This window comes from Bubalus kerabau, chromosome 3 (genome assembly GCF_029407905.1).
Source record: "Bubalus kerabau isolate K-KA32 ecotype Philippines breed swamp buffalo chromosome 3, PCC_UOA_SB_1v2, whole genome shotgun sequence".
Classification (NCBI taxonomy): domain Eukaryota; kingdom Metazoa; phylum Chordata; class Mammalia; order Artiodactyla; family Bovidae; genus Bubalus; species Bubalus kerabau.
Genome location: NC_073626.1, coordinates 61,554,996 through 61,579,036, shown reverse-complemented (window position 1 = coordinate 61,579,036; position 24,041 = coordinate 61,554,996). Strand labels below are relative to the sequence as shown.

General features: G+C 37.6%; 1 protein-coding gene across 5 annotated transcripts in view; it reads left to right on the top strand.

Moving 5' to 3' along the window:
• Positions 1 to 24,041, top strand: part of GULP1 (GULP PTB domain containing engulfment adaptor 1) — a 339,709-nt gene that overhangs the window by 184,386 nt on the left and 131,282 nt on the right. The gene's annotated exons all lie outside the window — the stretch shown is intronic.

Here is a 24,041-nt window from a genome sequence, read left to right as displayed (position 1 = left end):
TCAGGGAGACATTGGTTTTGCTTGAATTTAAAGGAAGTATAGGTAGCATTAACTCAAATTGCCTCGATAGAGTTTCTTTTGTTCATTCATTCAGGTATTTAGAAAGTTGTTCTGCCTCCAATTTCCTTTCCTTTTCTTCTTCATTTCTAATAGCGTGCATTTAGATTTCAGCTAATTCAATTTCTCTAAATCTATCCAATATTGCAATATATATGGTTTACATATTTAATACATGCAAATTCATGATTACCTAAAATAATACTAATGTGTATAATATGACTATTAAAATTATTAAGAATGCAGTGTATATTTAATCAGTATATAAATGTACATATATGCAATTACACATTTTTCTCAAATGCAATAATCAGTGCATCTGTGGATTAAGATGTATAACTATCCTTTTCTTTACTCTCTTTAACTCAGAATGTCTTAATGTAAAAGAAATAGAAGGTATGAGGACATAGGATTTCTTTTTTAAGACAAAGATGTTTCTGTTTAGTAGGTATATTTGGACTTCCTGAACTTTGAGAAGGAATTGTTCTTCCATAGTCTAAAGCAGGGAACCCAACAGAAGCAAGGGTGGAATTCCTCCAGGTTTGGGGAGCCCCAACTTCACTGTTCAAAAGGATTTTGAGTTCAGTCTGAAGCACTGTTTGTCTCCCAGCTGAAGATCACTAAGCTTCAGCTACATTTTCCTCACTTAGTTCCTGATTTTGCCCAAGAGAGTAAGAAGTTTTACCTTTCAGTTCAGTTCAGTTCAGCCGCTCAGTCGTGTCCGACTCTTCGCGACCCCAAGAATCTCAGCACACCAGGCCTCCCTGTCCATCACCAACTCCCGGAGTTCACTCAGACTCACATCCATTGAGTCAGTGATGCCATCCAGCCATCTCATCCTCTGTCGTCCCCTTCTGCTCCTGCCCCCAATCCCTCTCAGCATCAGAGTCTTTTCCAATGAATCAACTCTTCGCATGAGGTGGCCAAAGTACTGGAGTTTCAGCTTTAGCATCATTCCTTCCAAAGAAACCCCAGGGCTGATCTCCTTCAGAAGGGACTGGTTGGATCTCCTTGCAGTCCAAGGGACTCTCAAGAGTCTTCTCCAACACCACAGTTCAAAAGCATCAATTCTTCGGTGCTCAGCCTTCTTCCCAGTCCAACTCTCACATCCATACATGACCACAGGAAAAACCATAGCCTTGACTAGACAGACCTTTGTTGGCAAAGTAATGTCTCTGCTTTTCAATATGCTACCTAGGTTGGTCATAACTTTTCTTTTCTTTTCTTTTTTTTGATACTGAATCTCTTTTTTATTAGAATGTAATCATTTTACAATGTTGTGTTAATTTCTGCTGTACAATGAAGTAAATCAGTTGCATGCATACAAATATCCCTTACTTCTTGGACTTCTACCCCCAACCCCTATCCCACCCAGCTATGTCATCATAGAGCATCAATCTGAGCTCTCTGTGTTTTATAGCAAATTCCTACTAGATATTTTCTTCCAAGGAGTAAGCGTCTTTTAATTTCATGGCTGCAGTGACCATCTGCAGTGATTTTGGAGCCCCAAAAAATAAAGTCTAACACTGTTTCCACTGTTTCCCCATCTATTTCCCATGAAGTGATGGGACCAGATGCCATGATCCTTGTTTTCTGAATGTTGAGTTTTAAGCCAACTTTTTCACTCTCCTCTTTCACTTTCATCAAGAGGCTTTTTAAAAGTTCCTCTTCACTTTCTGCTATAAGGGTGGTGTCATCTGCATATCTGAGGTTATTGATATTTCTCATGGCAATCTTGATTCCAGCTTGTGTTTCTTCCAGCCCAGCATTTCCCATGGTGTACTCTGCATATAAGTTAAATAAGCAGGGTGACAATATACGGCCTTGATGTACTCATTTTCCTATTTGGAACCAGTCTGTTGTTCCATGTCCAGTTCTAACTGTTGCTTCTTGACCTGCATACAGATTTCTCAAGAGGCAGGTCAGGTGGTCTGGTATTCCCATCTCTTTCAGAATTTTCCACAGTTTATTGTGATCCACACAGTCAAAGGCTTTGGCATAGTCAAAAAAGCAGAAATAGATGTTTTTCTGGAACTCTCTTGCTTTTTCCATGATCCAGTGGATGTTGGCAACTTGATCTTTGGTTCCTCTGCCTTTTCTAAAACCAGCTTAAACATCTGGAAGTTCATGGTTCACATATTGCTGAAGCCTGGCTTGGAGAATTTTGAGCATTACTTTATTAGCGTGTGAGATGAGTGCAATTGTGTAGTAGTTTGAGCATTCTTTGGCATTGCCTTTCTTTGGGATTGGAATGAAAACTGACCTTTTCCAGTCCTGTGGCCACTGCTGAGTTTTCCAAATTTGCTGGCATATTGAGTGCAACACTTTCACAACATCATCTTTCAGGATTTGAAATGGTTCAACTGGAATTCCATCACCTCCACTAGCTTTGTTCGTAGTGATGCTTTCAAAGGCCCACTTGACTTCACATTCCAGGATATCTGGCTCTAGGTGAGTGATCACACCATCTTGATTATCTGGGTCGTGAAGATCTTTTTTGTACAGTACTTCTGTGTATTCTTGCCATCTCTTCTTAATATCTTCTGCTTCTGTTAGGTCCATACCATTTCTGTCCTTTATCGAGCCCATCTTTGCACGAAATGTTCCCTTGGTATCCCTGATTTTCTTGAAAAGATCTCTAGTCTTTCCCATTCTGGTGTTTTCCTCTATTTCTTTGCATTGATCGCTGAGGAAAGCTTTCTTGTCTTTTCTTGCTATTCTTTGGAACTCTGCATTCAGATGCTTATATCTTTCCTTTTCTCCTTGGCCTTTCGCTTCTCTTCTTTTCACAGCTACTTATGGTAAATCACTCATTTAGTTAATAACTGCTCATTTAAACTGTGAAATATAGTAACTCTTTTTAGCTTAAACAAAAACAGCACTGGTATCTTCTCTTAACTTTCTATTTTGGTTGATGATTTCTGAATTTAAATTTTTTTAAAGACTAGTTTTCTACTGATTTTCTTCAAACAGTTTATGATCTTAAAAACATTATACATTTCAGAGGAAAGACACATTGTTGTTTTACTTTACCTGGCTAAGGTTGGCATAGAAATGATAAAAGACTTTCATAGCAATTTGGTCACTTTTGTTGGACTGCTGAGTGAGCACATTTGTGTAATGTTAAGGGAATGAGCTGGGCTGTATATTATCACATAAGGTTTGCATTATGAGAACAGAATGTTAATAGAAACTAAAAGCACTGGGAAACAAGAAAACTCCAGATTTGTTTCTCTTTAGAAGAACATTTTGATTTCACTTCCCCCAAGATAGCTTCTTTGTCATAGTGCATATACTGCATTTTTATCCCTAAATAATGATTATCTGCTAAGGATGCTATTAGATGAGTTAAGTGGATCCAGCACTTCAAAAGTGTTTACACTTTGCCAATATTCCTTTAATTAAAAAAATTATTTTAATTTAGCTTTCTTAATCTCTGTATTAATATTATTCTCAGTATTAATACTAGGACTGAAAACACAATGTTTGTAAAGTGTCCTTTGCTCGGCACTTGTTAAAGAAGGTACATCAAGGATATGTACATCTTATCTCTTGTCTCAGTTTACTTCTATCTTTGATGATGTCCCTGCTAGCATGTACTGGGAAGAAGACTAAATTTTAAATTGCATCAAGGCATTTCAAATCCATTGAAGTACTCAGTTTCTATGTATGATAGACATATATGTCATAATATACAGTAAATTAAAGTTTTAACCTAAAATCAAAGATAATGCTACATGTTAAGTTGCTTCAGTCATGTCCAACTCTTTGCGACCTCATGGATGGTAGCCCTCCAGGCTCCTCTGTCAAGGGGATTTCCCAGGTGAGAGTCCTGGAGTGGATTGCCATTTCCTACTACAGAGGATATTCCTGGCCCAGGGATTGAACCCATGTCTCCTGCATCTCCGGCACTGGCAGGCAGATTCTTTACCACTGCACCCCTGGGAAGTCCATACACACAGTATTTAACATATTCTAAAAGGCACACTTAGCTTTCTAAGTGCATGAAGGCTAGGGACAACTGTTCTTGTTATTCTTGGACAGACTCGTTTCTTCTCTATCTGGTTGTCATTAAAACTGGAACTTGTGCTTTTGTGACTTCTCTTTTTATATGTTAAGAATAGTGAAAGGAAAGCAAGCACCAGATCCAGAAACAACTGTGTGTTTCTACAGAGAAATGACAAAATGAGGAGACTTTTCACCTCCAGGTCACCAATCTGAAAGCAGAGTCAGCTTACCAGGTGGTGCCTGACAGCAATGTCAGGTGCAAAATCAGGAGGTGGACTCACATCACATGGTTCCAGTCTCCTTTTTAGGTATTAAAAATGCCAAGGACTATAAGGACACTGCTTTTCCCAATATATTTTTAAACTTTTCACACCTTACTTAAAAGTATTTTCTAGTGCTACCTTCTACAATTCTCATGGACCAAGATTTTTTATGTTCCAGTTCTGTACTCTTCAGTGCTTAAATAGGTCAAGTGCACAAATACGGGCACAAACTCATATGACCATGTTGAAGAGTCTGAATGTGTGTTTAGATTGCAGTCCTCATCAGGTCATTAAAATTGCTCAGAAATTCAATTTAAATTTGTTCTTGTCTTTGAGATGACTATTTTCTGACTCTTCCTTTCTTCTTCTTTTCCCTTCTTTAATCCTTCCATTCCTTCACTTCCTCATTCAGGGCTGCTGCTGCTGCTGCTAAGTCGCTTCAGTCGTGTCCGACTCTGTGCAACCCCATAGACAGCAGCCCACCAGGCTCCCCCGTCCCTGGGATTCTCCAGGCAAGAACACTGGAGTGGGTTGTCATTTCCTTCTCCAATGCATGAAATTGAAAAGTGAAAGTAAAGTCGCTCAGTCGTGTCCGACTCTTAGCGACCCCATGGACTGCAGCCTACCAGGCTCCTCAGTCCATGGGATTTTCCAGGCAAGAGTACTGGAGTGGGGTGCCATTGCCTTCTCCGCATTCAGGGCTAAGGACATGCATTTTAACTGATACAATATATGCAATTAGAAGAGAAATTCCATATTTCCTTACCACTCAATCTACTGAACTACCAAGTATTTTTATATGTTCCAATGACTCAGCCTTACTTTCAAATATGAATAAATAACCTTTCCTTTTATCTAATAAGTCACTTCACTTGTGGATTTGACCATATCCCTTTTTGCCTGTTTAAGGAATTTGTTCTTCTATTTATCCCCTCTTTTTCTGTATCATCAATTTTCTGCTACTAAAGTTATTTTCTCATCAGCATAAATACACTTGCAACAGTACTTAATAAATGTCTGTTCCTTGAGTTCATCACCCTTAAGTCCTGCCTTATTTCTTGCTTCCCTTTATAGAAGAAATTTCATGAGTTTTTCCACTTCCTGTCTTACTACCTCACTTGTTCTGTCAGGAACCAGGACCAATCAAGCTGTCTTAGCCCCTTCACCCCTGAAACTACAATACAAAAGTCACCCATAATCTCCATGTTTTGAAACTGATCACTATTTCTGAAGCTTCCCCTTTGTAGATATGTCAGTATTATTTAATCTTTTTTTTTTTTTTTTTTTTTTTTTACTGAAATATTCTTCATTTGGATTCCAGAACTGCACAATTTCTTGGTTTTAATGTTGACTTCAGTGGCTGTTTCTTAGCCGTCCCCAAGCTTAATCTTCTTATTTTGCCTAGTTTATAAAATTTGGCATGCCCATGAGCTCAAGTATCATTTCTCTATTTATATCCACTTCCTAGCTGATCTCATCATCTGTAAACTGATTACTTCACAAATTACATTTCCGTTTCTACCCTGCCTGCCAGTCGCAGACTCCTATATCTAAGCATTCACTCAATTTCTCTTCTTAGATGTCTAATAGATGTCTAAGAACTAGCATATCCAAAACAAAATTCTTGATTCCACTTTCCAGCCTTTGCTTTCCTCAAGTGTCCCCTTTTTCATAAGTGATACTATGATTTACTCAGCTAAAAATAAAAAGGCAATTAGTTGTCCTTGAGTTCTCTTTCTCTTACTTTCAATATCCATCCATCAATTAGACTAGTCAGGTCTCTCTTTGAAATATAAACCAGAAGATATTTCAAAAGGTCTGAGGACACGACACAGTGAAAAAAGTAGCCAGAATTTCAAAAACTTTGTGGCCATAGTTAAAAGAGAAATCCCTTACTCTAAAGATTTTCATCTCTTGGTGGAGTGAGGATGATAATGATGCTGATTCTCAAGAACTGTAAAGAACCGCGATTAAATTAGAACAAAGAGCACAAGTGTAGGGAGTGAGATGTTCCTGTTCCTCTGAGATAAGAGACATGGTGAAGGGAGTAGGCAGAGATTGATGACTGTCTCTTAGGATCTCAACCTTAAAGTGAGTGATCATCATTGTCCAGTTGACTAGTGGAGATAATAGAAAAAAAAATGTGGGGATATGGACAGGCTGTCATCAGTCACCTCAGTAAAGGAGGAGGCAAAGTTATCTCCGAGCATATGACTTGATGAGCATAGAAAGTATCTGAAACAGCTACTGCGAGGTACCAAAGGAAAAGCGATAAAAGGAACACCGAGTAGCCAGGAGGTCCCAGTCTAGATGTCTCCATTGAATGGAAGGCATTGTTTTCTAGCCTGAAATGAACTTCTGCATTTTCCTGTACTGAGGGCAGCAGCTCTGACGTCACCCCATAAGGGTGCCACAGAACTCCCTGTACCCTGGGCGACTGAATGAAGAATGGCATGAGAGTGTCAGCCTTATGCAAAGATGAATATATTGATCGCAGGTGCAGGTACTGAAATAGTCACACTCATTAGGGCTGTTCAGAGTCACCATCTTCCCTCTGAGTCTGTCCTTTTTATGCTCGTTCTTTACCCCTTCTCCTGCTTCAGTAGCTAACATTTTATTGTGAGTTTTGCATCTGTTTCACGTATAAATGGTCATATTCTTATTTTTTAATTAGTTTCTGTTTTGGAATAAAATTATATTAATACATGTTAATAAATTAACTAGACAGTTTTTGTTTTCTATTTTCTGACAAAACATGTTCAAAACAGGAATTAATGGTTGTTCAAAAGCTTACATACACACTGTTACATATATATACATATACATAGGTTTCATTTATAATGTATGCATCTATCTCTATTTTTCTTCTTTTCTAGTCCTACTTTAGTTATTATTTTTCTTACAATAAAATGTAAAATTAGTGTCTCTTTCCTTTACAAAACTTGGATTTGTTTCTTTTCTTATTTTACTACTCCCAAGAATATTTTTAGTACTTTCTTAAACCAAAATAAATTTTTTCAGTGGTAACAATTCTGAGGCATTGTTCATCTTCAAGTAGTTATTATTTCATATTATATTATATTACAGTTACTTCTTTTTATAGAAATATTTTATTTATTTATTTTTAATATAAATTTATTTATTTTAATTGGAAGCTAATTACTTTACAATATTGTATTGGTTTTGCCATACATTAACATGAATCTGCCACGGGTGTACATGTGTCCCCCATCCTGAACCCCCTCCCACCTACCTCCCCATCCCATCCCTCTGGGTCATCACAGTGCACCAGCCCTGAGTGCCCTGTGTCATGCATCGAACCTGGACTAGTCATCTGTTTCACATATCATAATATACAAGTTTCAATGCCATTCTCCCAAACCATCCTACCCTCGCCCTCTCCCACAGAGTCCAAAAGACTGTTCTATACATCTGTATCTCTTTTGCTGTCTTACATACAGGGTTATCGTTACCATCTTTCTAAATTCCATTTATATGTGTTAGTATACTGTATTGGTGTTTTTCTTTCTGGCGTACTTCACTCTGTATAATAGGCTCCAGTTTCATCCACCTCATTAGAACTGATTCAAATGTATTCTTTTTAATGGCTGAGTAATACTCCATTGTGTGTATGTACCACAACTTTCTTATACATTTGTCTGCTGACAGACATCTAGGTTGCTTCCATGTCCTGGCTATTGTAAACAGTGCTGCGATGAACATTGGGGTACACGTGTCTCTTTCAATTCTGGTTTCCTTGGTGTGTATGCCCAGCAGTGGGATTGCTGGGTCATATGGCAGTTCTATTTGCAGTTTTTTAAGGAATCTCCACACTGTTCTCCATAGTGGCTGTACTAGTTTGCATTCCCACCAACAGTGTAAGAGGGTTCCCTTTTCTCCACACCCTCTCCAGCATTTATTGCTTGTAGACTTTTGGATAGCAGCCATTCTGACTGGCGTGAAATGGTACCTCATTGTGGTTTTGATTTGCATTTCTCTGATAATGAGTGATGTTGAACATCTTTTCATGTGTTTGTTAGCCATCTGTATGTCTTCTTTGGAGAAATGTCTGTTTAGGTCTTTGGCCCATTTTTTTGATTGGGTTGTTTATTTTTCTGGAATTGAGCTGCAGGAGTTGCTTGTATATTTTTGAGATTAATTCTTTGTCAGTTGCTTCTTATGCTATTATTTTCTCCAGTTCTGAAGGGTGTCTTTTCACCTTGCTTATAGTTTCCTTTGTTGTGCAAACACTTTTAATTTTAATTAGATCCCATTTGTTTATTTTTGCTTTTATTTCCAATAATTTGGGAGGTGGGTCATAGAGGATCCTGCTGTGATTTATGTCGGAGACTGTTTTGCCTATTTTTCCTCTAAGAGTTTTATAGTTTCTGGCCTTACATTTAGATGTTTAATCCATTTTGAGTTTATTTTTGTATATGGTGTCAGAAAGTGTTCTAGTTTCATTCTTTTACAAGTGGTTGGTCGGTTTCCCCAGCACCACTTGTTAAAGACATTGTCTTTTCTCCATTGTGTATTCTTGCTTCCCTTGTCGAAGATAAGGTGTCCATAGGTGCATGGATTTATCTCTGGGCCTCTATTTTGTTCCATTGATCTATATTTCTTTGTGCTAGTACCATACTGTCTTGATGACTGTGGCTTTGTAGTAAAGCCTGAAGTCAGGCAGGTTGATTCCTCCAGTTCCATTCTTCTTTCTCAAGATTGCTTTGGCTATTAGAGGTTTTTTGTATTTCCATACAAATTGTGAAATTATTTGTTCTAGTTCTGTGAAAAATCTGTTGGTAGCTTGATAGGGATTGCATTGAATTTGTAGATTGCTTTGGGAAGTATACTCATTTTCACTATATTGATTCTTCCGATCCATGAACACGATATATTTCTCCATCTATTTGTGTCCTCTTTGATTACTTTCACCAGTGTTTCATATATAGGTCTTTTGTTTCTTTAGGTAGATATATTCCTAAGTATTTTCTTTTCATTGTAATGGTGAATGGAATTGTTTCCTTAATTTCTCTTCCAGGCCAGTATCACCGATGAACATAGATGCAAAAATCCTTAACAAAATTCCAGCAAACAGAATCCAACAACATATTAAAAAGGTCATACGTCATAACCAAGTGGGCTTTATCTCAGAGATGCAAGGATTCTTCAATATTTGCAAATCAATCAACGTAATACACCACATTTACAAATTGAAAAATTAAAACCATATGATTATCTCAATATATGCAGAGAAAGCCTCTGACAAAATTCAACATCCATTAATGATAAAAACCCTCCAGAAAGCAGGAATAGAAGGAACATACCTCTACATAATAAAAGCTATATATGACAAACCCACAACAAACATTATCCTCAATGGTGAAAAATTGAAAGCATTTCCCCTAAAATCAGGAACAAGACAAGGGTGCCCACTCTCACCACTACTATTCAACATAGTTTTGGAAGTTTAGGCCACAGCAATCAGAGCACAAAAAGAAATAAAAGGAATCCAGATTGGAAAAGAAGAAGTAAAACTCTGACTGTTTGCAGATGACATGATCCTCTACATAGAAAACCCTAGACTCCACCAGAAAATTACTAGAGCTAATCAATGACTATAGTAAAGTTACTTCTTATAACAGTTGAAATTCAAAGTTCTTTTTTTATTTTCAGAATACATTGAAAATATTGGTTACTTGTCTTTTTTGCATCCTGTGTTACAGTTAGGAAGTTTATTATTAATTTGGTGCTTGTTGCTATGTAGGTAATCTATTTCTGCCTGTGTGTGTTGTATATTGTCTTGCAATTTACTATTCTAAATTTTACTGTAATATGCCTAAATCTGAAATTTTCTATTTGATATTTTTCATAATCAGTTTTAATTCTGTGAAAATTCACTTCATAATTTTTTAAATGTATCTTGATCTCTCTTTTTATGTTTCTCTCTTTCTGGTATTCCCAGTATCTAAATTTTGGCACTTTTATTTCTATGCTCTAAATCTCTCAGTATTTCTTTGATATATCTCTATACTCTTTTTTGTAGTTCTCTAGGAGAGTTTCTCCATTTAATCTTTGTGGTCAATAATTCATCTATTAATTTTACCAATTCTGCAAATTATTTTTATGACTTTTTATAATTTCAGACATTATATTTTCATGCTAATATATTCCATATGTCCACTTATTAATGACTTGTTACTCTTTTCTCATTTACCTTGTCCTTAGGTAGATACTATCTTCATTTCCTCCTATTCTAAAAATTTTGTTTCTATGAAAACTTTAACCTAGAAAGAATATTTGCCTTATTAGAGTAAACTTTTTTCTTCATTTTTTGCTATTGTAAAAAATCACAGTGTCTGCTGGACTTCAGTCTGAAAATATACATGAAAGTCAAAGTGAAAGTTGCTCAGTCGTGTCCAAGTCTTTGCAACCCCATGGACTGTAGCCCCCCAGGATCCTTTGTCCATGGGATTCTCCAGGCAAGAATACTGGAATGGGTTGCCATGCCCTCTTCCAGGGAATCTTCCCAACCCAGGGATCAAACCCAGCATTGCTGGCAGATTCTTTACTGTCTGATCTACCAGGGAAGCCTGAAAATATACATGGCTTTATCAAATTATTCATTAATTTATATTGTTTCACCAGATGTATTTTTTAAATTGATTTCTTTTTGTCTAACACAGAAAATATATCTTATGTCAGAGAATGATCATGGCTATTATCATAATAGGCTTGTTTATAATGTCTTCTTTGATGATGAAGTGCATTGTATTTATTTGCATTTTTGTCATAACTCTGTACTATATATGTAATAAGGTAAGAGTATAGCTTTGTTAATTGGACTACTGAACAATCTTAGAAATTTTCCTAACTTTGGAAATATCTTCAAAGTAACTCAAGATTTTTCTTTGTTGCACATTTTCAACAGATTTTGGGAGCTAAGATATATACTTGTATTACAATAAAATGTATATCGTTTTTTAAAACAATTTGTTAATTAACTTTATAATTAAGGTATAATCAAATTTGTTAATTCACTTTGTAATTTAACTGATATTTACTGTAGATATGAACTTGATGCTAGGGATACAAAAATAATGAAAATTTTACAAGCCAGATTCATTTACTTTTCTAGGATATCTTTTTGCAATTTATTTGATGGTGAAATGAAGATACCCATGAATGTGAGAATGTGAGAATGTTTAGATTTAGTCAAAGGAAAATTTGCAAATTAATTCAATGAAGTAGGTAGATGTTAGTTACCAGAGCTTTTTAAATATGGTCAAATGGAGTGTCAAATAAAAAATAAATTCAAATTTAGGTTGAGAAGAGAAACCTTATTTGATAAGATTCCTGCAATAATGGGAGTAGGTGATTGAGGTAGGGAGAATATGCCAAGTATAGGATCTGTAAGCATTTCAAAGGCTAGACAGAAAAGGGCTGTTCTCTTATAAGGAAGAGTAAGCAAGACTGGAAAGAATAGGATGTTGGTAGAAATGTAGGATGTGTGAGGATGGTACATTTAGAGACAGTAGACCAGAGAATGTTTTACTCTGAGGTTCTCCTCTTAGCAGACTATGAAGGAGGCTGCTGCTGCTGCTAAGTCGCTTCAGTCATGTCCGACTCTGTGCGACCCCGTAGACAGAAGCCCACCAGGAAGGCTGAGGGTGGGTCAAAGTTCAGGAGCTTGTGGAAGGAGAGAAGCTTAGCTAGTTTGGTCACATCTAAGTAGCAGGTATTTTGTCCAGACTGGTCAGTAATACAGACAGTTCAGCTAATCAGTGTTGTTGTTGTTCAGTCACTCAGTCATGTCTGAGTGACTTTGTGACCCTAGGGACTGCTGCATGCCAAGCTTCCCTGTTGTTCACCACCTCCCAGAGTTTGCTCAGCTCAAGTCCACTGAATCATTGATGCCCTCCAACCTTTTCATTCTCTGTTGTCCCCTTCTCCTCCTGCCCTCAATCTTTCATAGAATCAGGGTCTTTTCCAACGAGTTGGCTCTTCACATCAGGTGGCCAAAGTATTGAAGTTTCAGCTTCAGCATCAGTCCTTCAAATGAATATTCAGGACTGATTTCCTTTAGGATTGACTGGTTTAATCTCCATGCTGTCCAAGGGGCTCTCAAGAGTCTTCTCCAACACCACAGTTCAAAAGCATCAATTCTACAATGCTCAGCCTTCTTTATGGTCCAACTCTCACATCCCATGACTACTGGAAAAACCATAGCACCATAGCTTTGACTATAGAGACCTTTATTGGCAAAGTGATGTCTCTGCTTTTTAATATGCTTTTTGGATTTGTCACAGCTTTTCTTCCCAGGAGAAAGTGTCTTTTAATTTCAATCAATCATTAATGAAGCAAACAATGGGCATGTGGAATGTTTAAGTCTGACCCTGTTCTGGGTAAACAGGAGAGTGCTCTGAATCTTATCTAAGTAATGTGGGAAAGGGTGGTTCTTTGTAGCAAGCCATTACCAGACACAAAGGGCGGGGGATTTCCTTAACCTTTGTTATTTTCCAGGATTACATGACTAGGGTAAAGTTCAAATCATCAAGGTAGTGATGAAGATAGAGATTTCTCAGTAGAAATATTTTGGCAGCTGGATAAGAAAGAGTGGTAGAAAGCTGATAGGAGGGTCACCAGCAGATTACCATGGTTCTACTAAAGTTAAAAATAGGTCGTTTTGATTGTAGTCACAGAGACAGAATGCATTATTTGCTGTGGTCAAACAGTATTACTCCTAGGCAAGTATAGAGCCTCTAACAGTAACAGTAATGCCTCTAATAGTAAGGAAAGCATGATTTTACAATGGAAATATTTGAAGGATATGTTTTGGAGGACTAGATTTTCTATCAATGTGCTCTTATTGAAGCCATTAACACTGTAAGATGCTGTAGACATCATGTAAAAAGATATGAGAAGTTTCTTCTAGGACTGATGCAAAGAGCTGGTAAAAGGAATTGTTTCTCTTTGTCTTAAAACTGTATATAAAATGATTAAAATGGAAAATCTATTCAGTTCAGTTCAGTTCAGTCACTCAGTCATGTCCGACTCTTTGCAACCCCATGGACTGCAGTGCCAGGCTGCCCTGTCCATCACCAACTCCTGGGGCTTACTCAAACTCACGTCCATAAAGTCAGTGATGCCATCCAACCATCTCATCCTCTGTCCTCCCCTTCTCCTCCCGCCTCCAATCATTCCCAGCATCAGGGTCTTTTCAAATGAGTCAGTTCTTCCCATCAGGTGGTCAAAGTATTAGAGCTTCAGTTTCAGCATCAGTCCTTCAATGAATATTCAGGACTGATTTCCTTTAGGATAGACTGGTTGGATCTCCTTGCTGTCCAAGGGACTCTCAAGAGTCTTCTCCAATACTTCGGTTCAAAAGCATCAATTCTTTAGTGCTCGGCTTTCTTTATAGTGCAATTCTCACATCCATACATGACTAATGGAAAAACCACAGCTTTGACTAGACAGACCTTTGTTGGCAAAGTAATGTCTCTGCTTTTTAGTATGCTGTCTAGGTTGGTCATAACTTTTCTTCCAAGGAGGAAGTGTCTTTAATTTCATGACTGCAGTCACCACCTGCAGGGATTTTCAGTTCAGTTCAGTTCAGTCGCCCAGTTGTGTCCGACTCTTTGTGACCCATGAATTGCAGCACGCCAGGCCTCCCTGTCCTTCACCAACTCCCAGAGTTCACTCAAACTCGCGTCCATTGAGTCAGTGATGCCATCCAGCCATCTCATCCTCTGCCGTCCCCTTCTCCTCTTGCCCCTAGTCCCTCCCAGCATCAGAGTCTTTTCCAACAAGTCAACTCTTCGCATGAGGTGGCCAAAGTACTGGAGTTTGGAGCCCCTAAAAATCAAGTCTGTCACTGTTTCCATTGTTTCCCCATCTATTTACCGTGAAGTGATGGGACCAGATGCTATGATCTAGTTTTCTGAATGTTGAGTTTTAAGCCAACTTTTTCACTCTCCTCTTTCACTTTCATCAAGAGGCTCTTTATCCTCTTCATTTTCTGCCATAAGAGTAGTGTCATCTGCATATCCGAGGTTATTGATATTTGCCTGGCAATCTTGATTCCAGCTTGTGCTTCTTCCAGCCCAGCGTTTCTCATGATGTACTCTGCATATAAGTTAAATAAGCAGGGTGACAATATACAGCCTTGACCTACTCCTTTCCTGATTTGGAACCAGTCTGTTGTTCCATGTCCAGTTCTAACTGTTGCTTCTTGACCTGCATACAGATTTCTCAGGATGCAAGTAAGGTGGTCTAGTATTCCCACATCTTTAAGAATTTTCCACAGTTTGTTGTGATCCACACAGTCAAAGGCTTTAGCATAGTCAGTGAGGCAGAATTAGATGTTTTACTGGAACTCTCTTGCTTTTTTGATGATCCAGTGGACATTGGCAATTTGATATCTGCTTCCTCTGCCTTTCTAAATCCAGCTTCTGTATCTGGAAGTTCACATTCATGTACTGTTGAAACCTGGCTTGGAGAATATTGAGCATTACTTTACTAATGTGTGAGATGAGTGCAATTGTGTGGTAGTTTGAGCATTCTTTGGCATTGCCTTCCTTTGGGATTGGAATGAAAACTCACCTTTTGCAGTCCTGTGGCCACTGCTGAGTTTTCCAAATTTGCTGGCATATTGAGTGCAGCACTTTCACAGCATCATCTTCCAGGATTTGGAATAGCTCAACTGGAATTCCATCACCTCTACTAGCTTTGTTTGTAGTGATGCTTCCTAATGCCCACTTGACTTTGCATTCCAGAATGTTGACTGTAGGTGAGTGATCACACCATTTTGATTATCTGGATTGTGAAGAGTTTTTATATAGTTCTTCTGTGTATTCTTGCCACCTCTTCTTAATATCTTCTGCTTCTGTTAGGTGCATACCATTTCTGTCCTTTATTGTGCCCATCTTTGCATGAAATTTTCTCTTGGTATCTCTAATTTTCTTGAAGAAATCTATGCACTTTTGTAAATCCTTGGTTATTAGAATTTAACATAAAGATAAAAACTACTTGCCATACATGTCAAAAAAAAATCAAAACAGATAACATTAAAGCAAGACATTTAAGTGAAAAAATCCTTTTCAAGCTAAATACCCTATTGACAGGCAAAAAAATTTGAAACTGAGATATAAAGTTTTATATTGTTGCTTTGTCTATAGAAATCAACTGAATCTTAACACAATATATATTTTATGAATTCCAGTCAAGATCCCTTCTGTCTGTCCTAGACTTTAATAGGATTAATTGAGCAGTTAAGCTGTTTTATTCTAGTCTTTCAAAGGAATTCAGACAGTTTTGCCAAAGAATATGCTAACTCAGTGATTGGATCCCACACACTCTCACTCACAGTTAGGATAAGGATATCAAAGTGTTTGGTGAAATCATGGAAACAGCAGATCTAAAAAGGTATAATTCTTTTGAGGGCAATGAAAATAAAAGGGAGAAATAGTGTATTGTGATTTTTAAAGGGGGGGGGAAATATTAAGTAGAACTTGTACAAAGAACTTCAAAATCTAACATTCAAAATGAAACTAAAACTAGGTTACTTGTAGGTCCACATATAGGAAAGCCATGTTTATTCTATTGTAATAATGTTCATTTTGATATGGAGTTTTATCTTTATAAATGCTTCTTTTAGCATAATTTATTGTGATTATCTCATTTTAGAGAAAAATAACTGATCTCCCATTAAGAGCATAAGATAATGAAGAAAATCCAGGGAGAGAAATACTTCATTGATCACTGGATGAAGCTTTCATGAAAAATCTCAATCTAATTGTCAGAACAGACTGATATATGCCTGCCAAATTTAGCACAGAATTTTATAGGCACTTATGGAAGTGTATTGAGATACTCATCATGCCACTGGGATAGCTCAGATGGTTTGAGGTTTCCACTACATCCCCATCTCTGGAGTTTTCTCTCTTTTCATTGAAAAGACACAAAAAAGGACCTGTGGTTATCCTCTTTCTGGAGGGGATGAGTTGTTGGTACCCCCCTCCCAGGCTGATACTCAATCCCTGTACTGAGTTTTGTGATATCACAATGTTGCCATAATTACTGACCAGATACTTACTGAACAGTACTCAGCCCTGGAAATGACTTCTGAATATGTTTCTTTCAAATCCTCTTAGCATAGAGAGTGCCAGTAAATTTCAAATTTCATAGCTTTCACTGTCAGTATGAATAGGCTGTATATGCCCATTTTTCCTTTTGATTCATTGTAGCCTCTCAGTGAGTGACGATGATGGTGTGGTCACTCACCTATAGCCAGACATCCTGGAGTGTGAAATCAAATGTGCCTTAATAAGCATTACTACTAATAAAGCTAGTGGAGGTGATGTAATTCCAGCTGTGCTATTGGAAATCCTACAACATGATGCTGTTAAAGTACTGCACTCAGTCTGTCAATAAGTTTGGAATACTCAGCAGTGGTCACAAGACTGGAAAATGTCAGTTTTCATTTCAATCCAAAAGAAGGGCAGTATCAAAGAATGTTCAAACTAATGTATAGTTGTGTTCATTCCACATGCCAGCAACATGAGGCTCAAAGTCCTTCAAGCTAGGTTTCAGAAGTATTTGAATTGAGAACCTCCAAATGTACAAGCTGGTTTTAGAAGATGCAGAAAAACCAGAGATCAAATTACCAAAATCCATTTGATCACAGAGAAATCAAGAGAATTCCAGAAAAACATGTGTGTCTGCTTCATTGACTGTGCTAAGCCTTTGACTTTGTGGATCACAACAAACTGGAAAATTCTTAAAGAGACACCTCACCAGTCTCCTGAGAAAGCTGTATACAGGTCAAGAAACAACAGTTAGAACTGGACATGGAACAACAGACTGCTTCAATATTAGGAAAAGAATACATCAAGGCTGTATATTGTCACCCTGTTTATTTAACTTACATGCAGAATACATCATGTGAAATGCTGGGCTGGATGAATCACAGCTGGAATCAAGATTGCTGGGAGAAATATCAACAATCTCAGATATGCAGATGATACCACTATAATGACAGAAAGTAAAGCGGAACTAAAGAGCCTCTTGATGAAGGTGAAAGATGAGAATGAAAAAGCTGGCTTAAAACTCAACATTCAGAAAACTAAGATCATGGTATCTGGTCCCATCACTTCATGGGAAATAGATGGGGAAAAAGTGGAAACAGTGACAGATTTTATTTTCCTGTGCTCCAAAATCACTGCAGATGGTGACTGCTACCATGAAATTAAAAGATGCTTGCTCCTTGGAAGAAAAGCTATGACAAAAAACCTAAACAGCATATTAAAAAGCAGAGATAGCACTTTTCCAACAAAGGTCCATCTAGTCAAAGCTATGGTTTTTCCAGTAGTCATGTACGATTGTGAGATTTGGACCATAAAGAAGACTTAGCTCTGAAGAATTGATGCTTTATTATTGTAGTGCTGGAGAAGACTCTTGAGAGTGAGTCCATTGGACAGCAAGGAGATCAAATCAGTCAGACCTAAAGGAAATCAACCCTGAATATTCATAGAAGGACTGATGGTGAAGCTGAAGCGCCAACACTTTGGCCACCTGATTCAAAGAGCTGACTCACGGGAAAACATTTTGATGCTGGGAAAGATTGAGGGCAGAGGCGAAGATGTCTGGATGGTGTCACAGCCTCAATGGCTATGAGTTTGAGCAAACTCCCCGAGATACTGAAGCACAGGGAAGCCTGGTGTGCTACAGTCCGTGAGGTCGCAAAAGTGTCAGACACGACTTAGCAACTCAACAACAACAACAGCCTTTATGTTGACCTTACTCTTCAGTGCTAAATCACTTCAGTCACGTCCCACACTTTGTGACCCTATGGACTATAGCCCACCAGACTCCTCTGTCCATGGGATTCTCCAGACAAGAATCATGGGGTCGGTTACCATGAGGTCCTCCAGGGGATCTTCCTGACCCAGGGATCAAACTCGTGTCTCATGTCTCTTGTGTTGGCAGGTGGGTTTTTTGTTTGTTTGTTTTTTACCACTAATGTCACCAGACCTTACTTTTAGCATTGCAAGACATTCAGGTCCTTTTTTGTTGTTGTTGTTGTTCCCTAGACCTGGTATTTCTGGATCTTTTATGTCAAGATTTTCTCATATATAATCCATTCTGAAGAGTTTGCCACATTATCAAATGCTAAAGCTCTTCTTAGACCTTCCTCCATTCCTAATAAAGGGTGTTGCATACTAGTCTAGGCCCTCAAGGAGAGCCAGTGGATGGCTCCCAGATGGCGATTAGCAGTGTAGCTAGGAGCTGCATGCCCCTAATCAACATGTACCATAAGTGCTCTGCCCTTCTACCTGAAACCGTTGTCCATCCTCACCTTTAGCCCTTGCCCATTAAGAAAGTGATTGTTCACATACACTCTGAAGCTTTTCCTGTGAACAAAACAGCCGTTCTGTGCATCATCCTCTCTCTTTCAAGGGTATCTACCTCTTTTATAGGGTTCATTCCCCATCTGTAGAGCCACGTATCCTTCTCTCTTACTTTCAAAGATGGTAAATTCCTTGAAGGCAGGGACCATGAACTACTTATTTTTACTTTCTAATTGCGATAAAGATCAACCTCAGTTGTGTCTAACTCTGTGACTCCATGGACTGTGGCCCACCAGGCACCTCTGTCTATGGAATTTTCTAGGCAAGAAAATTGGAGTGGGTTGCCATTTCCTTCTGGAGGGGATCTTCCCAAGCCAGAGATCAAACCTGTGATTCTTGTATCTCCTGCATTAGCAGACAGATTCTTTTACCAGTGTGCCACCTGGGAAGCCCATTCCTATAATGTTTGTCATATAATGTGGTCTCAAAATGTAGCTAGTGGAAGGGCAAAGGATTTTTTTTATAAGTGTTAGATATGAATGAATATTGTAAAAAAAAAAAAAAAAGGAAAATAGTGATAAGCACTTATATCTCAAGTTAGGGAATTTCAGAAGACACTAAAATTGCTATTTCTTAGTAAATTATAAACATATAGCCTCTTAAACACATGTCACATGACTTCTCCTGTGAAATGTCTCAGTTTGTGTACTGGTTTGTTTTCTTGTCTACGCTTAGTACTGATCCACAAAAGCAAAGAGCCCTTTACAAATTACTGTCCTAAAATACAGTGAGGAAGAATATCAGAAAATGTCTTAGAATTGGGAGATTTAAGCAGAGAACATTTACAGTAGACACTAATTAGATCCAGAAGAGTGTCAGAAATGAACCGAGTTCTCCCAGGAGGATTTTTGAAATTTCGTTTATATGGCAAGCAATGACGTTCCAATTGTTAGCAACTACTTTAGAGTATTTAGCAATGTGGAGGAGTTAATGCAGGATCTAAAATTGTCTGACATTGTCTCAGGATTACCATCTTGAATTATATATTCAAAAAGCACACAAAAGTTTTGAGAGTAAAAAGAAATGTGTTTTATATGCATTCACAGGAAAAGAACTATTTTAACTTCACCTGGTTTTCCCTTCTGTACAGAATTAAATCTAATGATTAGTCGTCATTACTTCAGCATCATCTCTGATCTCTTAGTGAACAGGATTTTAAAGTGATGTATGAGTTACATGAATGTGAACCATGTTTTAATCAATTTGAGGTTTCTTTTTTTTTCTTTTAACCTTGAAATAATTCCAGGAAAATTTGATATTAAATGTACTCATAACAATACAAATGAAATTCAGAGCCAACTACTTTACAGCTTTTAATATTCATACCATGTAGATTTTCTTTAGTCATAACAGTGTAATTTAATTTTTAAAGCAAGAGCCTGGGCAGCAGGTTGCAAAGCAAGAAACTGCCATTCATTTAAAAATTCACTCTAAACTTCTGAACTGACTTATAAATATCTGTAGGAAATTTGCCAAATTCTGTTGGTAAATAATTTTAAAACTTGTATATGATGGATTATTCTAAAAAAGTGATTGTTGGCTTCAAACTTCTTTTATAATCAGGGCTAAAATGGTTAAATTTATAGAGTAAAATAAACGAAGTGGATTCATAGTACTTGTCAATGTGTTTACTGATTTTTACAAAAAATTTGGGATTAAAATAATTTAATGACATCTGCCTTTAATGTTTATAATGCATTTAAAAATTTTTATTTAGAGATTTTAAACTCCCAATTGGCTTTAAATAATGTTTCTATACATTGTAAATAATTTATTAATTGCAATTTTTTTCTTGATCACGTTTACATATCCCATTTGTATTTTGTACATAGCCAGAGTTACTTACTTGCTTACTTACTTACTTACTTCCTGGATCCCTAAGAAAGATAAGAATAAAAATGTACAATATATTATGATGTTTTATAAAGAAATTAAAAATGGACCTGAAAAATCACTCTTTCAGTTCAGTTCAGTCGCTCAGTTGTGTCTGACTCTTTGCAACCCTATGGACTGCAGCAAGCCAGGCTTCCCTGTCCATCACCAACCCCCGGAGTTTACCCAAACTCGTATCCATTGAGTCAGTGATGCCATCCAACCATCTCATCCTCTGTCGTCCCCTTCTCCTTCTGCCAGCATCAGGGTCTTTTCCAATGACTCAGTTCTTCACATTAGTTGGCCAAAAATTGGGAGTTTCAGCTTCAGCATCAGTCCTTCCAATGAATATTCAGGACCAATTTCCTTTAGGATTGACTGGCTTGATCTCCTTGTAGTCCAAGGGACTCTGAAGAGTCTTCTCCAACATTTTGGTTCAAAAGCATCAATTCTTCAGTACTCAGCTTTCTTTATAGTCCAACTCGCACATCAATACATGACTCCTGGAAAAACCATAGCTTTGACTAGACCTTTGTCAGCAAAGTAATGTCTCTGCTTTTTAATATGCTACCTAGGTTGATAGCTTTCCTTCCAAGGAGCAAGTGTCTTTTAATTTCATTGCTGTAGTCACCATCTGCAGTGATTTTGGAGCCCAGGAATGTAAAGTCCGTCACTGTATGCATTGTTTCCCCATCTATTTGCTATGAAGTGATGGTACTGGATGCCATGATCTTAGTTTTCTGAATGTTGTTTTAAGCCAGCGTTTTCACTCTCCTCTTTTGCTTTCATCAAGAAGCTCTTTAGTTCTTTGCTTTCTGCCATAGTGTGCTGTCATCTGCATATCTGAGGTTATTGATATTTCTCCTGGCAATCTTGATTCCAGCTTGTGCTTCATATCCAGCCTGGCATTTTGCATGATGTACTCTGCATATAAGTTAAATAAGCAGGGTGACAATATACAGCCTTGACATACTCCTTTCCCCATTTGGAGCCTTTCTGTTGTTCCACATCCAGTTCTAACTATTGCTTCTTGACCTGCATACAGATTTCTCAGGAAGCAGGTCAGGTGGTCTGTGTTCCCATCTCTTTAAGAATTGACCACAGCTTGTTGTGATCTACACTGTCAAAGGTTTTAGCATGGTCAAGAGGGCAGAAGTAGATGCTTTTCTGGAACTCTTCCTTTTTCAATGATCCAATGGATGTTGACAATTTGATCCCTGATTCTTCTGCCTTTTCTAAATCCAGTTTGAACATCTGGAAGTTCTTGGTTCATGTACTGTTGAAGCCTGGCTTGGAGAATTTTGAGCATGACTTTCCTAGCCTGTGAGATAAGTGTAATTGTGCGGTAGTTTGAACATTCTTTGGCATTGCCTTTCTTTGGGCACGCTTACCTTTCCCCATATATGATTAGGTGATCTGTTTCTTCATCCAGCTTTAGTTTTTTTCATACTTTTTCAAGATGTTGCTCCTCTGTCTTTTAGTTTGCAATGTTTCACATGTGAAAGCTGCTGCAATCCTAATCTTTGCTCCTCTATACATAATGTCTTCTTTTCTGACTGCTTTTAAGATTTTCTCTTCATTCTTAGTATTGGTTTCTTCATTTCTCCAGAGAAGTTGAATCTTACATTTGGATATATTATATTTCTTTACTGAATGTTTTTATTTTTTTCTGCAAGTTTTTGATCTTCACTTATTCCTTGAGGATAGCAAACATGTCTATTAGCTTCTAGGTGAAAAGTACTTCTTGGGCGGATACAGAAATATTTGGTCTTTATTATATTACTTTGCATCTTGAATAATGTCTGGCACTGGTGGTCAGTAAATAATTTCTGTCTAAATATCCAGTATTAATAGTGTATATCATGAGAAGATTAGTAAAGTATGAGGTGAATAACAGAGTGATACTGTTGTGTCATTATCTAAGTCTATAAAACAGTGCCTAATAATAATAGTTTATAATTCAGTTAACTATTTTAATTTTCGTTTAGGAGTAGTAATATAAGGACATAAACAGCAGTAATTTCACTGTAAAAATGACTTTATGATAAAGATTAATTTTTCTGTTGTGCTTTAATTGCTATGTAGATTTATGGAGAGTGCTATGGACTGAATCCTTGTGTTCCCTCCAAATTAATAAGTTGAAGCCCTTACCCCCAAAGAAGTGGTATTTGGAGATGGAGTCTTTAGGATCTAATTGGGTAGAAGGTACTCATTAAAACCTGACCATGCTGGCATGCTGAAGTATGACTCTCAAAATTCCAGCCTCTACAACTGTGAGAAATACATTTCTGTTGTTTAGGCCACCCAGTCTAAGGTATTTTGTTATGGCAACCTGACCACACCAATAAAAAATAAAATTGTTACTGAAAACAATAGCTAAAAATGTGGAAGTAGCTTTGGAACTAGATACTGGGGAGAAGCTTGAAGAATTGTGCAGTGCATGCTAGAAGAAATCAAGAGTACTTTGAAGGGACTGCTGAAGACAGTTCTGGTAAGAGGTCAGGAAGAAAGGGAGAGAGCTGGAGAGAGAGTCCCCATCTTCCTAGAGAGTCCATAGACAATCATGAACAGGATGTTAGTAGAAATACAAATGTTAAAGCCCATTCTTTTAAGGTCTTGGGAAAAAAAAAAGAACATGTTTTTGAACAATGGTGAAAAGGTGATCATTGTTAAAAAATGGAAAAAAAAAAAAAAACTTGACTGAATTGTATTGTGTTCTAGTGTTTTGTGGAGGGTAAAACTAGGAATCAACAAAAGTGGATATTTAACTGGAGGGGATTTCTGAGCAAAATGTTAAAGGGGGAGCTTGGTTCTTTTTAAATGATTATCGTTAAATGTAAGAAAGAAATACATTTGTTATGCACAAATTAATCAACACTTAAAAGTTTGGAAAATTCTCAGTTGATTCATGTAACAAAGAATAACCAGGTAATGGAGAAACTGTCCTTTGATAAGATTAGTGTCTGTGTGATTCACAGACCTAATCAGTTACTCTAACAGAAACACTGCCTGTTTCACCTGAAGGAAATGTTGATGGGATGAAATGATGAAAATATTTTAGATTTCTTAGATCCCACAGGACAGGACCATACATCTATTTGGCTGTGAATGCACACGGTTCTTCAAGACTAGGGGTGCGTCATCCAGATGGCGATTCAGGGATCATCAAGGCTCCCTCTGTGGTTTCAGGGATGAGGAGCGGGAAATGCCCCATTGCCTTGGTTTCAAAAGATAGGCAGCAGCTGCCTGGAGTATCATGAGATAAAGAGTTGCCCAGCATAGCATGATGGAGGGGAGGGGGCGTGATATCCACTTGTCATAAGCAGATGACTCTTGTTTATCCACTGCTGCTGTTAATGATAATCCAAAACATTACCATAAAACATAAAACATAATCCAAAACATTACCATACTTTTTACTGACAAATTCTTTTTA